The following is a 17,553-nucleotide window of genomic DNA, read 5'->3' on the forward strand; positions in this document are numbered from 1 at the left end:
GTAAAGTGAGGGAGTCACAGACGCCCTGCTGGAGCACTGAGGACCCACAGAAGGGCATAGAGAATGTCCCAGACATGCTCTTCACCCAAAACAGCCTCCCGTTGAACCAGAAGGCGGTCACCATCTGCACGTATGTTCCTCCACTTGTGAAGACCTGGTAGTGTAGGGGTCGGCAGAGGGCGACACAGTGGTCGTGGGACATTGCAAGAGCTGTGTGAGGTAGCCCAGGAAGGAGATGGAGCAGTTCCTGCTCAGGAAACAGACAGTGTTATTTGGGGACTGTGACGGAGATGTACCAGAGATCAAGGAAGGACAGATTGTTTAGGAAAAAGCACGTAGTGGTGTGGAGGCACTAGTCAAGGCTGGCGATGGTAACGATGAGAAGATTCTCCATCTCTCTACCCTTTAGATTGTGGATTCCCATGCAGAACAGGGACTTTGTCTGACCTGAATATCTTGTATCTACTCCAGCACTTAGTACAGTGCTTGAAGCAAGTAAGCACTTAACAAATGTCACCATTTGCTGGAATATTTGCTGGAACAATTGCTGAAATATTTGCTGTATTAAAACAAGGGTGGGGCAGTTGTGTGGCTTATAGAAAAAATAAGCCTAGCAGTAAGGCAAGGAGGAGGAGGAGGTATGGAGTGCCCAGAAACCATTTTAGAACCATTAGATCATTGGAGAACCTTCTGCATCTCTTTACCAGGGACTGTGGCCTGGACCAATATGTCCCTCTAGTCTGTAAGGTCCTCCCTCTAGACTGTAAGATCCTCTCTCTAGACTGTAAGCTTCTTGTAGGCAGGGAATATGTCTATCATCTCTATTATATTATACTCTCCCAAGAGCTTAGTTTATTGTTCTATGCACTGTAAATAATATGATTTATTAATTGATTGATTGCCCCTCTAATGACTGCTGTGCAATCTTGAACAAATCACCTAACCTCTCTGAGCATCTGTTACCTCACGTGTCAAATGGAGATTAAAGACTTGTTCTTGCTCCCTCTTAGACTGTCAGCAGTGCACATAGTGACACAGAGCAACACTAGAGGCACAGCCTGTGTTCCCTGAAAGCGACTAAAACAAAAAAAAAAGTTGCTGATCCTCATATTCACAGTCTCAAACAGAAAAGGAGTTGACTACCAAATATGGTTTTGGGAGGCATTGTTCAACTGGCTAGCCCCTTGTTGGGAGGGGTAGCTAATATTGGTATATTTTAGCACTTACTCTTTTTTATTTTGATGAAGCTCCTCGTGGGCAGGGAATGTGACTACCAACTCTACTGTACTCTACTCCCAAGGTTTTAATTCAGTGCTCTGCACACAGTAAGCACTCAATAAATACCATTGATTAATTGACTGAATGGCAAGAAATCAATGATGGTGAAGTTCAACTATGAATGAATGTGTGGCTCAAAAGGGCAGTGGGGAGCCACAATCTCAGCCGCACAAGGCACACTAAAGGTTGTCCCTGGTCGTGCCAAGCACTGTACTAAATACTGATAAAGGTATAATATAAGTATATCAAATGCAGCCCATCTCCCTCATGGAATTCCCAGTTGAAAGGGAAGGGAGAAGAGATATCATTTTTATGGATGAAGAAGCTGAGGCACAGATAAATTAGGTGGCTTTCCTCAGGTCACAAAGCAGCTGAGTGGAAGAGCCAGGAATACAGACACACATGCACAAACACACACAAACACACACACGTGCACATTATCATTAGTTCTTTCTTCTCAGAAAGTACAATCAACATTGTTCTCTGACTAGCCCAAAAGACATTCCCTACATTCTTGTGGGTCCAGGTGGAAACAGATTCTGAGCATGTCTAAAACCACCTGCAAAATGAATGAAAGCCCACTCACTCACCAGTGAACTGATCAAGGGGGCTACTGGTTTGCCTTTATCTCAGAGCAACAGGGAGCCTGAAATTTTCCTCTAGCCAAAACATCCTCCAGATTTCTGTTTTTATTTTGTGTATTTATGCTTACTGCATCACTCCTGATATGTCAATCTTTCTCCCATTATGGTCTTAGGTTGTGAGTCCCTTAAGGACCAGAGATTCTATTTCCCATCTTTCTATACTATCCCACTACTTAGTACAATGTCCTGCATACAGTAAGCACTTAATAAATACTATTTCTACTACTAATAGTACTTGGTTGATGTTGGTAGAATCAAATGCTCAAAGGCAGAAGTTCAGAAGAATATTGCAACTGATTCACATTTGTTTGTTGGGTTAGGGTTTACCTAAGAGAGGGGCATGGGATGAATACAGAATGGAAAGAGGTTACAGGATGACAATGGGGTGGAAACATAATAATGATAATAATAATGATGACATCTGTTAAGCACTTACTATGTGCCAAGCACTGTTCTAAGCGCTGGGGGGGATACAAGGTAATCAGGTTGTCCCACATGGGCCTCACAGTCTTAATCCCCATTTTACAGATGAGGTAACTGAGGGCCAGAGAAGTTAAGTGACTTGTCCAAAGTCACACAGCTGACAAGTGGCGGAGCCAGGATTAGAACCCACAACCTCTGACTCTCGAGCCCGTGCTGTTTCCACTGAGCCACGTGAGCTGAGGTTAAAGCAGCCCAGGGTGGGTGGAGGTATGGGGAATGAAGTGGGACCAGTTGTGGCAATGGACCTGCCAGTGGGATGACTGGAATGGCAGCCCAAGTCCCCTCCACAGGAGCCTCAGTGGGAGGGGAAATGTCCCCACTGCATCACTTGTCTGTGGCCCCTTGTCTGCAGTCGGTGTGGGAACAGCTGCAGGAGAAGAAAGATACTGTCCCAGAGTGTAAGGTCAGTGCAGCTGTGGGGATTCATGTCACAGTGACGGACTCTGTTTTACTGTACTTTTCCAAATGCTTAGTACAGTGCTCTGCACACAGTAGGGATCAGTAAATAGCACTGCTGGATTGACTGCTGGAAAGGTCTTTCCCTACCAAGCTTCCCCTGGCTTTTCCCCTTCTACCTTACCTTGCTGAATTCCTATTACAACCTAGTCTGCGCACTTCATTTCTCAAGGCCAACTTACTCTGTCGCTTGTTTTATTAATAATAATAATGCTAATTGTGGTATTTATTAAGCACTTACTATATGCAAAACACTGTCCTAAGCACTGTGGTAGATACAAGGTAATCAGGTTGTCCCACGTGGGGCTCACAGTCTTAATTCCCATTTTACAGATGTGGTAACTGAGACACAGAGAAATTAAGTGGCTTGCCCAAGGTCACACAACAGACAAGTGGTAGAACCAGGATTAGAATCCACATCCTCTGACCCTTAAACCCATGCACTTTCCACTAAGCCATGCTGTGTCCACATCCTTCCTCTGGCCCGGAATGCCCTCCTCCTTCATTTCCAACAAAGATGGTCTCTCCTCACCTTCAAAGCTCTACTGAAACTACAACTCCTCCAAGAGGCTTTCCCTAAAGAACACTTCTTTGTACAATTTAGGCACAGAGAACTGAAATGAATTGCCCAAGATCACACAGTAGGCAAGTTGCAGAGCAGGGCTTAGAACTCAGGTCCTCTGAATCCTAGGCCCTTGCTTTTTCCACTAGGCTATGCTGCTCTGAAATGAAATAAAATGAAATGAAAATGAATAAAATCATAAAATAGTTACAAATGAATATGATGAAAAATAGAATGAAATCTAACACTAAGCATGTAGTTCACTTTAATTCTTTAGCTTTATCTTTAGATAAAACACAGGCTTTATCAATGCCCTCACAAAATATCTTTAAGAAAATCACAGTAACAAGAAGAGAATTAATGGAGGAAGTGATGAAAACAAATAAAAAAATCTGTTTTTTCTATAAAGACAAAACTGGCAGATGAAGAGTTCAAATGATTAATTATTTTAAGTGAAAAGCACTGGTTCTTCTATTGTCAATTTCTCAGATGTTCTAGAAAAAATCTGCCTTAAATATCCTTACATTTTTCAAAATGTAGATATAAAGAAGCGGAAATAAACACGTTTTTAATAGATGAAGCAGACTGAATAAAGAAATATAAAGTGGGTTATAGATTCACACTGAAATGTTAAATGGCTAAATAAATGCTTCAGGTGACTACTGGGGTGATGAGACTTGCGTTACAGGAAATAAATCAGGGAAGTCTTGTTGGGGGTGAAATTTTAGGAACATGGGTAACTTCTTGTCATAGAAGAAGTGTTGCTCAGTGGAAAGAGCACGGACCTGGCAGTCAGAGGTCATGGGTTCTAATTCCAGCTCTGCCATTTGTCAGCTGTGTGACTTTGGGCAAATCACTTAACTTCTCTGGGTCTCAGTTACCTCATCTGTAAAATGGGGACTAAGAATATGAGCCCCACATGGGACGACCAGATCACCCTGTATCCCCCCAGTTCTTAGAACAGTGCTTTGCACATAGTAAGCGCTTAACAAATACCATTATTATTATTATTACTCAGTTTCAAAGTCCTTGAGGGCAGGTATCATGAACCCTGTTTTTGCTGTACTTTTCCAAGCACTGTTATAGTGCTCAGCATCCAGTAGTTGCTGTTAGAAAACCAAATTAAAGAGCCCTGTGCTTCCTTGGAGACACTGACAGAGACTGGCAGCAGCTAGGCAGCAAGTCTTTGTCCACATCAAGTTTATAAAATGATAATAATAACTGCGGTATTTTTTAAGCTTTTACTATAATCCAAGCACTGTACTAAGTGCTGGAGTATATGCAAGATAATCAGAACGGACACATTCTCTCAATGTCTGTGGTCAATACAGGTACCAAGCTACTGTGTCCAAGTTTTCAATGTCTGGTCCAGGTCTCATCATCATCTAGACTGTCCATCTAGCTCCCCAAGCAGGTTCCCTTGAGAGTCATCCTCAATATCAAATGGCAAGATAGGATTGGTGGAAATGATGCTGGAATAAATCTGGAGCCTAGATTCAGTTACTGGATTGCAGCTAGAAGTGCCAAGGGGGTAAATAAATTTCAACCTCCCCAGCAGGAAATATTATATGCCAGAGAGTTGTTCCCGACTGCATAAAGACCAAGCTATAGGACAATAACAGTTTTATACGAACTCCCATAATTGATGCGTGAAGACCATTGATAACATGCAGTAATTGAAGAGTGAAGGCCATTGATAGCATGCAGTGCATGGCCAGGGAAACTCTAGAAAAAAGACAAACATTGCAGATATTTGTGGGATGGAAGAGCCTCTAAAGGTCAAGGCGGGGGAAGAGAAATGACAGGGTCAAGGCTCAAGGAGGCACTTCATATCCTGGTGAAAAGAGTCTTACCAAGTATCCTCCCCATCGCTGCCTTCATGTTCCTGTTTCTCGGGTGTAGATAAGGGGGTTCAGAGTCGGGGGAACCACAGTGTAGAACACGGATACCATCAGTTCCAGCACTGAGAGGGAAGCTGATGATGATTTCAGATGGGCGAAGGCTGCCGTGATGAAAAACACAATACTGACGACAAGGTGGGGCAGGCAGGTGGAAAAGGCTTTGGTCCGACCCTCGGTGGAAGGCACCCTTAACACAGCAGAGAAGATGTGGATGTAGGAGATGAGGATGCAGATTAAGAAGTTTGCAGCCAAAGAAACACCAGTAATTATGATCACCTCAAGGGCAACGTGTGTTTCAAAGTAGGAGAGGTTGACTACAGAGGGGACATCACAAAAGAACTGTGGGACAACAAGGAATCCATAGAACGGCAGGGAGAACGTTCCAGCTGAGCACATCATAGCAAATAGACCTGCAGTGAACCAGGAAGCGGCCGCCATCTGTACACAGACCCCTCTATTCATGATAATCTTGTAGCGTAGGGGGCAGCAGATAGCGACGTAGTGGTCGTAGGACATCGCTGTGAGGATGAACAGCTCTGAACCGGCAAACAAAACCACGGAGAAGACCTGGGCAGCACAGCCTAGGAAAGAGATGGATCTGTGGTTGGTCAGAGAGTTGGTGATTGTTTGGTTAACGAAATATTTTTTCAGTTAACCAACGAATAAGGTTCAGACCCGCTACTACAAGTCTCCTTTTTTCAGAGAAAGAAGCGCAGACACATAGCAATGTAGATGTACCGTTACAATTTTAATAGAAGGACAATTTTAATAGAAGGAAGGGAATACGAAAGAAGAAAACAAATACAAAATAAAGGGGTTAAAACAAACACACACACACACACACACACACACACACACACACACACAAGGGGTGACATCACCAATTCGGGGGAACACCAACTCCTGAAGTTTCATGCTGGGGAATCCCGGATTCGGCTTTCAGGGTCCCAGGCAGAGCATTCTCTCCGTGGGTGAGATTCTGAGTTAGCTCCAACGTACGAGCCTTAATAAACCCTTTGCAAACCAAGAAGGCCTTTTGCCAATCGCACAAGTTCCTGGGCGACTGGCCAGGTCACCTTGGGAAGATGAGTTTATTAAAGATGTTTCTGTACTGTGGGAAATGGCCCGTTTCCAGAGTACAGAGATAAGTTATTTTTCTTCTCCTTTGTTTTGCAATTGGTTATCTGTCAAGCCCAGTCGAGGTCGCCCAGCAGACAGGTCGGTCTAGCAGTTGCCAAATCGAAGCCTATACTTAATGTGCAAGAGTTTCTAAATTTACCCATCATTCGGCCTCAAAATCATGCACATTAACAGGATAGGCCGTTAAGAACTTGGGAGTAAAGTTAGTATACAACATTTTTATCCTACAAAGCATATAACAATTGCATAAACATAAAATAATTAAAATGCAGGCAAATTTAGCAAAGGATTAGCCAGAGCATTAAAATACTTCTGCGCAGTCACTGATTTGAAGAAGAAATCATACCAATGATGATTTGTGTCTGTAACTATTACATGAGATACGTCTATCAGTTTTAGAGCAACTATAAGTTTGTATGCGATGTTAATTAACAGCTCTTTGATTTTTAATAAGCAATCGATGTAGTAACTGTGAAATATTCAGGATGGCTACTAGGGGTTCAATAGAGTGGGTAACAGGAGGGGGTTCAGGATCCAAGTGAGGTTTACATCATTCACCTGTACAGGGGCAAAGTAAAGATCATCACCCTGCCAGTGAAGAAAACTAATACATCATTCACCTGTACAGGGGCAAAATAAAAATCATCACCCTGCCAGTGAAGAAAACTAATATTTCGTGGGACACAGAAGAAAGGGAAGCCTTCCCGACAGATTCCATATCAGTACTATTACTAGAGGTAATGCATATATGTTGAGGGGATACCTCATATAACATAGAGAAGTTAGTTTGCGGATAGAGAGTTAATGTACATAAGTTAGAGGAATGGTTTAATAAACAGGGTTCCATCTGTCGTGTGGCTATTCCACATACCATCCCTTCGAGGATTGTTACGTTGGTCTAAATATTCACCATTCAATTGGGGCAAAACAAAATACGAAGACAAGACAAAAGGAAAGACATGATAATTACACATGATCATAACAGAGCTAACCTTAAAGTGAGTAATTGTCCCTGTACATATATCCTCAGTACATTGTGTTACAATTCTATTAGATATCCAGTTATCGTGAGGGATGTAATGAGAAAGAATTTGTCTCCAAATGTCCGGGGTTCCAGCCGATAACGTTCTTTGAACCCATTCTTTTTGTACCAAGCTATAGATATTCTCCAATGAACACCTTGTCCAATTAAATAGCTTAGAAAAATCAGTGTCTATGTTGAGAGAAGCTAACGTTGCAGCATTAAACAACTGTAGAAATTGTCCTTGGAAGTTTAAGGTACGTTGGTGGGGCAAGATCGTTGTGGGTAACCATTGAGCATTTATTGTGAGAGCCTGAGGGACATCATGCCCAGCACTGTGCAGTCCGTTGGCCAGGGTCTCAAGGTCTACTGAATTTACTATACCCAAACCTGTTCCTGCCTCTCCAAGGAGAGTATCAAACCATGACCTCCTCCGCCTGTTACAAGGTTTCCAGGAGGGAAAAGTTATGTTAAAATGTAGCAAGTTTTTCTGGGTGTTAAACGTCACATTCTGACAACTTCCAGGTACTCGAACGATAATTAATTCTTGTGAAATGGGGGTAATATTGGTCAATAACCTAATGTACTCTACCCACCAAGTCCTATTAGTTATGGTGGTGGTGTTGAAACAAAACAATGTGGCGGCGCGGTTCACACTAATAGTAAAGTTAGAGCCCTGGTATTGGGTAACAGTGTTGTTACTGTTACTCTTGCTACATTCGCGTATTAAGGCAAAGATACTGTCTCGGGGAGAAAGAGAAGGCAGCATTATAGAGTCGTTATACATACAGCATGTAATATTTATGTCGTTCTCAGTTTGCACAGTCATGTCAAGTCCGCTGTGGACAACAGTCCCCCCTTTGATCATTCCGAGGCCCACGGCCTCCGGGAGGATCACATACAACCCTCCTCGGGATAACAAAGGTCTTCCGCAAAGCCGGTGCCTAAGGCATAGGACAAGATAGAGAAATCCAGACATAGTTTTACACACACAACAATCCCACTCCTCAGTGAAATGCAGCGTCCAGATGGCACTACATGTCCATGACCTCGGCCTTGGACAGGGGTATGGTCAGGGTTTGCAGAACCATCCGGGTAGATGAAGCACATCAGAGGCAGGCCGTCAGGAGCTGAAAAACACAGCACACCAAAGCAAAGAAGGAACAGAACCCAAAGGCCAAACGTTGCAGCTAAAGGGTAACCCAAAGCTTCAGGAGGGACACTGGGGGCAACAACATCAAGCAGCCTGTCCTTCCCAAAGGCACACACCAAAACTAGACGGCAGCAAGACACACAAATAAGCCACCAGACTAAATCTCACAGGACAGAGGCCCATCTGGTAGAAGTTCGACACAGCCATAGAGCTGGGACAGCAGGTGGCTCAGAATCCTGAGAGTCAGCAGAAACCAATGGGGGAGTACAATCAGGAGGCGAAGCATCAAAAACGGCTGGCTTCACCTGGGAGTGGTGGATCCATGAGGGGCGCTCAGCAACACTAACTGCAGAAAAGGAAGACAAGAGAACCTGCTAGGGCCCCGCCCAGGATAGCTCAAGTGAAGCATTGCCGACCATGTGCTTAACCCAAAACCAATCTCCAGTGACGAACGGATACAGATGATCGGTGAGAGGGGTGCGCTGATGGAGGATTCCAGCAGCCTGCAGCTCAACTAGAGTTACCTGGAGAGACAAAGCATAGGCTCACAGGGCAGCATCGCCCACTTGTAGGATTGGAGGAGGTCGGGGATCTGAGAGATTTTCCCAATACGGAGGATGACCAAACAGCATCTCATAAGGTGATACATTTAAAGGAGCCCGGGGGCGACAACATAGGCGTTAAAAGGGCAGGAGGCAGGACCCCCAGCCACTTGACATGAGTTTCCACACAAAGTTTTCCTAAAAGGGGCTTCAACTCACGATTGGCTTGTTCCACTTTCCCTGAACTCTGGGGATGGTATGGTGCATGTAAAGAACATTCAATTCCAAGTGATCGATAAATTTCAGATAGAACAGACTCAGTAAAATGTGATCCCTGATCAGAATCAATAACAGCAGGTGGCCCAAACCGGGGAATGACTTCCTGCAAGAGACATTTCACCATCATCATCAATCATATTTACTGAGCGCTTACTGTGTGCAGAGCACTGTACTAAGCGCTTAAGCACTTATGCACCAGCATAAGAGCGGTTGCTCGGGAGGAAGGGAAAGCCTCAATCCAACCAGTCAGGTAATTAACAATAACCAGTAAATATTGGAAGCGACCAGCCCTTGGAAGTGTCACAAAATCAACCTGCAAACCCTCAAAAGGGGAATAGACCCAAGGGCGTCCCCCCAAGGGAACCCGAATACCAGGGTGAGCATTGAAGCTCTGGGAAGTAGCACAACTAGCTGTAACCCGTTTGGCAACAGTATGGATACCTGGGGCAAACCAAACTCGGAGAACTGTGGCTGCCAAGGCATCTGCACCAAAGTGAGTCTCCTGATGAAGACCCAGACAAACTGGTCGCAGTGCAACAGCGGGCAAAATAGGGCATCCATCAGGGACCCAAAAGAGTCCGTCCCGTTCCAGCGCCTCATATTGTCGAGGCTACTCAGCTCTTTCCTTATCAGTAATCAGGGAGGGCAACAGAGTGCCAGACATAGAAGTGGGGGCCAGGGCTATAACAAGAGCTACACATACAAGGGGGCATGCCGAGCTGCCCAACGAGAGGCCTCGTCGGCTCGGCGATTGCCCAAACTCGGGGAATCACTTCCTCGGGTGTGGGTATGCACATGCACGATGGCCACCTCGGCTAGAAGCAAGAGGGCCTGTAGTCCCACCTACGTACCTCCTGAACCCGTACCGGGGTTTGGCCATTCCCCTATTCCCCTTTGAAGGGTTCAAGGGAGGGGTATAGTGTAGCATTGGGAGCCGGCAGGGACACCAGTGGGGAATCCCAAGGTTCTGGCTCCTTTTCTGCGTCTATCTTTCTGGATTCCTTCTTCTCAGACAGATTCTGTTTTTTATACATCTGATACAACTCGGACGTAGGAATATCGTCAATGGTTTCCTTCTTTACCCCTGCCTTTAACAGGGCAGTGAACAAGTCCTTTCTAGAGATACGGTTATTTCCTCGAGTGTCATTCCGCCCATGGTCACGATTGCACCACACCCCTTTGGGTAGTTTCTTCTGGCGATCCCATTCTTCCATATGTCCTAACTGAGACATTTTATCTAATACTTCTGATAGAGGCTTCCCAGACTCACTGAACAGTAAAGTCATAATTACATTTTTGTACGCGGGTGGTGCCGTTTTGACTAAAATATTCCTCTGTGGCGCTGATACTGGGCAGAGGTGGTAAGAGTCAGCCTCTCCTAACATTATAGGAGTCTTCATCACCTCCTCCTTTAATCGTTGGATTCCGTCCCTCAGAGAATACCAGGGCCGGTCCCCCCGAGGCCACATTGAGTCAGCAGGGTATTGTTTCTGACACCCTTCCTCTACCAACGCTAGCAGGGTAGTGTTACCACTCCTGTTAGCATGAGCAGCCGTGGCATGTTCTCTGAGAGCCTGCTGCACATTTGAATTAAAACTGATAGGAATGAACTTCATACAGTCTTCTGCATCCACCCAAATTCCTCCTGCCCTGCTATCATTCATGCGCACCATCCATGAAATCAACAGTTCCTGTGGCTTTTGAGAGAAGCAGCTTAAAATATCAGAAACTTCTTTTTGCGTAAAATCCTCTGTTACTTCTTTAAAAACTTGGTTTCCCCCTTGATTTTCCTCTTTTCATCTCCGGATTGGCCTAGCAGATGCCCCATTACTGGAATAAGCTTTCTTATGATTTTCCCAAATATCTTCACCCAAGGAACCTTGTTCAGTCTCATCCCAAATATCCCCATCCCATCTATCCGGGTCCCTATCCACCATAGCGGAGGCGATGACCGAATGCACCTTTCGCTTATTGACCTTTCCCTTCCTTTTCCTATATTTAAACTGTGCCATTCTGACTGCAGCTTTCTCCACCACTGTATGATAGTGTCGCACTTGATCACCTAATATAAAATTTTGACACGGCAACATTGACATTCTACTCTGTAACTCCGTCAGCTCTTTTTCCAAGACCAATTTATCTTCAATAGCCTTAGTTTTCAATTCATGCATTTTTCGATAAGCAGTTAACAAAGCCCACCCTCTTCTACAGACTCCTGTCATCTCTTTTCCTTGTTCTACAGGAATATGTTGCAAACACTTAGTTAATTGCAAAGGTTCAGCATTTCTTACTCGTCCCTTCCAATCTTCACACAATCCTATTCCTTTAGCCCAGGCCTTAGTGAGGGAACAGTACGGCATACTCTCCCTTCCTGGGATATCCTCCTCCGGTGGCGTTTGCATTACTTTCTTGAAAAAAGGCATGATGCATCGCGGCTCCTGGCCGACTACGCCAAAATGTTTGGTTAATGAAATATTTCTTCAGTTAACCAACGAATAAGGATCAGACCCGCGACTACAAGTCTCCTTTTCTCAGAGAAAGAAGTGCAGACACATAGCAGTATAGATGTATCGTTACAATTTTAATAGAAGGACAATTTTAATAGAAGGAAGGGACTACGAAAGAAGAAAACAAATACAAAATAAAGGGGTTAAAACAAACAAACACACACACACACACACAGACACAAAAGGGGTTACATCATTAATTCGGGGGAACACCAACTCCTGAAGTTTCATGCTGGGGAATCCCGGATTCGGCTTTCAGGGTCCCGAATGGGAGGATCCCAGGCAGAGCATTCTCTCTGTGGGTGAGATTCCGAGTTAGCTCCAACGTACGAGCCTTAATAAACCCTTTGCAATCCAAGAAGGTATTTTGCCAATTGCACAAGTTCCCGGGCGACTGGCCAGGTCACCTTGGGAAGATGTGTTTATTAAAGATGTTTCTGTACTGTGGGAAATGGCCCGTTTCCAGAGTACAGAGATAAGTTATTTTTCTTCTCCTTTGTTTTGCAATTGGTTATCTGTCAAGCCCAGTCGAGGTCGCCCAGCAGACAGGTCGGTCTAGCCATTGCCAAATCGAAGCCTATAGTTAATGTGCAAGAGTTTCTAAATTTACCCATCAGTGATGGATTTGAAGACGGTGGTGGAGATGAGGTAGAGATCAAGGAAGGACAGGTTCTCGAGGAAGAAGTACATGGGGGTGTGGAGGTGCCGCTCAAGGATAACGATCATGATGATCAATCAATCAATCAATCGTATTTATTGAGCGCTTACTGTGTGCAGAGCACTGTACTAAGCGCTTGGGCAGTACAAGTTGGCAACATGTAGAGACAGTCCCTACCCAACAGTGGGCTCACAGTCTAGAAGGGGGAGACAGAGAACAAAACCAAACATATTAACAAAATAAAAAAAATAGAATAGATAGGTACATCTACGATGATGTACCTATCTATGATAGGAGATTTCCTATCATAGATTTCCAATTGATGAGGAAATTTCCCAACAGGGCAACCAGGCAGACCAGGAAGAACAGCACGGCATGGACCAGCTGCAGCTCCCGGACCTCAGAGAACCCCGGGAGGAAGAACTCTGAGCTCACACTAAGGTTGGCCATTTGGGGATGTTCTGTCACTGCCTAGGGAGAGAAATGAAATTAATTTTTTTCTGTCTCCAAAAAGAGAAATCATACTTTAAGTTATAGGAGTATCATAGGATCATCTGTCCCAGATTCAAATTCCCTTACCCCACCAACAACCACATAGGCACATGTGGACATATAGTTAGCACAAACAAACGCACAAACACACATGGGCATACAGACAAAATAAACATGTAAGGCTATAAAAAGATGGCAATTAGAGGACCTAGAGACACACATGAAGAGAAATGAAAAGCACAAACATAGACTCATATGTGAGCTGGATTCCACTCAGGCAACATGTAAGTATTCACATAAAGGGATACAGCCAGGATACTTAAATGCCGGCAAAAACACAAGAGAACAGAGGCATACCGTACACGGATACTAACACAAATACGCACCTTGTTCCTGTTTCCCTCCCCTAATCAGTCGGAATGCATTCAAGAGGCACCCGATAAATACCATTGTTTGATTGATTGATCTGGATCTGGTCATCTTGGCCACCTGAATGCACACACTAAGCCATACTGCTTCTCTAGTCTCAAGAAGTTTTCAATATTCTCGTCTGTGCTCTTGCATATTTTCCCATCACCTTGGTTTCCCTTGACAAATTCTCCCAACGCCTCAGAAACCTCCAGGAGTGGCCCACCTACCTCCTCAATGAACAGAAACTCCTTTCCATGGGCTTCAGACAACTCAGTGAGCATACTCCTTCCAAGCTTATCTCTCTGATTTCCTACCACAACTCATCCCACAAACTTCACTCCTCTAATGCCGACATAGTCACTCTTGCCACTGACAGCTTGGGAGTCAGAGGTCATGAGTTCTAATCCTGGCTCTGACACTTGCCATCTGTGTGACAGGGCAAATCACTTAACTTCTCTGTGCCTCGATTACCTCACCTGTAGAATGGGGATTAAGAATATGAGCCTCACATGGTACAATCTGGTAACCTTGTATCTATCATAGAGCTTAGAACAGTGTGTGACACATAGTAATCACTTAATGAATGTCATCATTGTTATTATATTATAAATAAGGTTAGTTTTAAGGCACCCTCTCAGGCTGCCCTCCTTCTAGACTAGACTTATGAGCTCTGCTCTGTTCTAGTTCTTCTTGACTCCTAAGCTCCCTGGGCCCCTGTTCACTCATTCATTCAATCATATTTATTGAGAGCTTATTGTGTGCAGCACTGTACTAAATGCTTGGGAAGTACAAGTCAGTAACATATAGAGATGGTTCCTACCCAACAACCGGCTCACAGTCTAGAAGGGGGAGACAGACAACAAGACAAAACATGTAGACAGCCCCTGTTGACCATTTCCTCCTCCTTGAAAGACCCCCGGGCCTCGGTTCTGCTGGTTCAGGAATGACCTGCTTCTCCTACCTCTCTGACCTCTCCTCAGTTTCGATGCACCTTCAGGGCCACCATTGATTCCTCACTCTTCTTCAGCTCTCTCATTCCAAATCCCACTGGTTCTTCCTACACAAAATCTCCTGGCTTGGTTACTTCCTCTCCATCCAAACAGCTGCACCTCTGATACAAGCTCTAGTCACCTCATAACTACACTACCACATTGAACCTCTTCTTATCAGAGAATGTGTCTACCAACTCAGTTGGGTTATACTGTTCAAGGCACTTAGTACAGTGCTCTGCGTACGGGAAGCACTCAAAAATACTATTGATTAGTTGATTAGACTACTTACTTATCACCCTAACCCAAACTGCTCTCCATTTAAGTCTACTCTACATAATAATAGTAATTAATGATTATGGTACTTGTTAAGCACTTACTATGTGCCAGGAACTGTAGTAAGCACAAAGGTGGATACAAGTAAGTGGTGTTGGACACAGTCCGTGTCCCACGTGGGGCTCACAGTCTCAATCCCCATTTTACAGATGAGGTAACTGAGGCTGAGAGAAGTGAAGTGACTTACCCAAGGTTACATAACAGAGAAGTGTTGACTAGAACCCATGACGTTCTGACTCCCAGGCCTGTGTTCTAACCACTATGCCATGCTGCTTCTCATGCTGCATGCTGCCACAGGGATCATCAAGAGCACGGCTTTGAGAGTCAGCGGTCATGGGTTCAAATCCTGGATCTGTCAATTGTCAGCTGTGTGACTTTTGGCAAGTCAATTAACTTCTCTGTGCCTCGGTTACCTCATCTGTAAAATGGGGATGAAGACTGTGAGCCCCACGTGGGATACTCTGATCACCTTGTATTCTCCCCACCCCTTAGAACAGTGTTTTGCGCATAGTAAGTGCTTACCAAATGCCATCATTCATTCATTCAATCATATTTATTGAGGGCTTAGTGAGTGCAGAGTCATGTACTAAGCGCTTGGGAAGTACAAGTTGGCGACATATAGAGACGGTCCCTACCCAACAACGGGCTCAAAGTCTAGAAGGGGGAGACAGACAACAAAATAAAACATATTAACAAAGTAAAATAAATGGAATACTAAATATGTACAAGTAAAATAAATAGAGTAATAAATATGTACAAACGTATATACAGGTGCTGTGGGGAGGGGAAAGAGGTAAGGTGGGGGGAATGGGGAGGGGGAGAGAAAGGAGGGGGTCTCAGTCTGGGAAGGCCTCCTGGAGGAGGTGAGCTCTCAGTAGGGTTTTGAAGGGAGGAAGAGAGCGAGCTTGGTGGATGTGCGGAGGGAGGGCATTCCAGTCCAGGGAGAGGACGTGAGCCAGGGTTAGACGGCAGGACAGGTGAGAATGAGGTACAGTGAGGAGGTTAGTGGCAGAGGAACGGAGGGTGCAGGCTGGGTTGTGGAAGTAGAGAAGGGAGGTGAGGTAGGAGGGGGCGAGGTGATGGAGAGCCTTGAAGATGAGAGTGTAGGTTGATTGGTAGCCACTGGAGATGTTTGAGGAGGGGAGTAACATGCCCTGAGCGTTTCTGCACAAAGATGATCCGGGCAGCAGCATGAAGTATAGATTGAAGTGGGGAGATACAGGAGGATGCGAGATCAGAGAGGAGGCTCATGCAGTAATCCAGTCGGGATAGGATGAGAGATTGAACCAGCAGGGTACCAGTTTGGATGGAGAAGAAAGGGCAGATCTTGGCGACGTTGCGGAGGTGAGACCGGCAGGATTTGGTGAAGGATTGGATGTGAGGGGTGAATGAGAGAGCGGAGTCGAGGATGTCACCAAGGTTGCGGGTTTGTGAGACGGGAAGGATGGTAGTGCTGTCAACAGTGATGGGAAAGTCAGGGAGAGGGCAGGATTTGGGAGGGAAGATAAGGAGTTCAGTCTTGGACATGTTGAGTTTTAGATGGCGGGCAGACATCCAGATGGAGATGCTTGAAGGCAGGAGGAGACACGAGCCTGAAGGGAGGGAGAGAGAACAGGGGCAGAGATGTAGATTTGGGTGTCATCAGCATAGAGATGACAGTTGAAACCGTGGGAGCGAATGAGTTCACCAAGGGAGTGAGTGTAGAGAACAAAAGGGGACCAAGAACTGACCTTTGAGGAATCCCTACAGTAAGGGGATGGGAGGGGGAGGAGGAGCCCGCAAAAGAGTCTGAGAATGAATGGCCAGAGAGATACGAGGAGAAGCAGGAGAGGACAGAGCCTCATCATCCCCTCAAAATCCACCACTGGCTCCCCATTTTCCTCCATATCAAGAAAAAATGCCTCCATTAGCTTCCAGCCTCGTTGCTCCCCGGGGTTTCGGGGGCAACTCTCAGGTTCTTACCCTCTCCGGGTCTTCGGACGTCTCCGGAAGCAGGCCGCGCGTTCACACCAGGAAGAGTCAGCCAGAGGTCCAAAGCTTGGTTGCCGTTTATTTGCTATCAGCGATTACATAGTTAATAAAGAGAGAGAGAACGAGAGAGAGAGAGAAAAGGAGGGAGAGAGGGCACCTGTGTGTGTGTGTGCGTGTGCGTGCGCGTGCAACCCCCCTTGTCTTGTTCGTCTCTTATACCCCCCGTTGCCCGGGGGCAGGATTTTCTCAGGCCATGTAGCACACTCACTCGCCACCCTCCAGCCACTAGCCTAGCAACAGCTCTGTCCATCACGAAGCGTTTGCTCTGGCTGGCCCCCAGCCACCCGTTGCCAACCATTGCTGGCTGCGGATATGGCCTTGAGGTTGCCTCCGAGCTTTGCAGGTGCAAGCTTGTTTTTCTTGCCCTGGTCCCTTTATCTCCTGTTGTTGAGTCTGTTTGGCTTTGAGCCGTTGGGTACCGTTTGTGTGCACATACTCCCTGTCTTTCCCACGCTCCCCACGTGTCCCCCTCCTGTTATGGCGGGGACCACTAAGGGCGTCCGCGCAATGGGAGCATCTCGACCCTAAGCTCGCGGACCACCCGGGCAACAATGGAGCAAAAGAGACGAAGGAGGCACGGGAGGCACATGAGCAAAAGCAAAACCCCCCCGGTGGCGGCAAGGATCGAGACCAGCCAAGGGGCCAATCCCCCGGGCATCACGCGTTTAAT

This window comes from Tachyglossus aculeatus, chromosome 2 (assembly GCF_015852505.1).
Source record: "Tachyglossus aculeatus isolate mTacAcu1 chromosome 2, mTacAcu1.pri, whole genome shotgun sequence".
NCBI classification, from domain to species: Eukaryota; Metazoa; Chordata; class Mammalia; order Monotremata; family Tachyglossidae; genus Tachyglossus; species Tachyglossus aculeatus.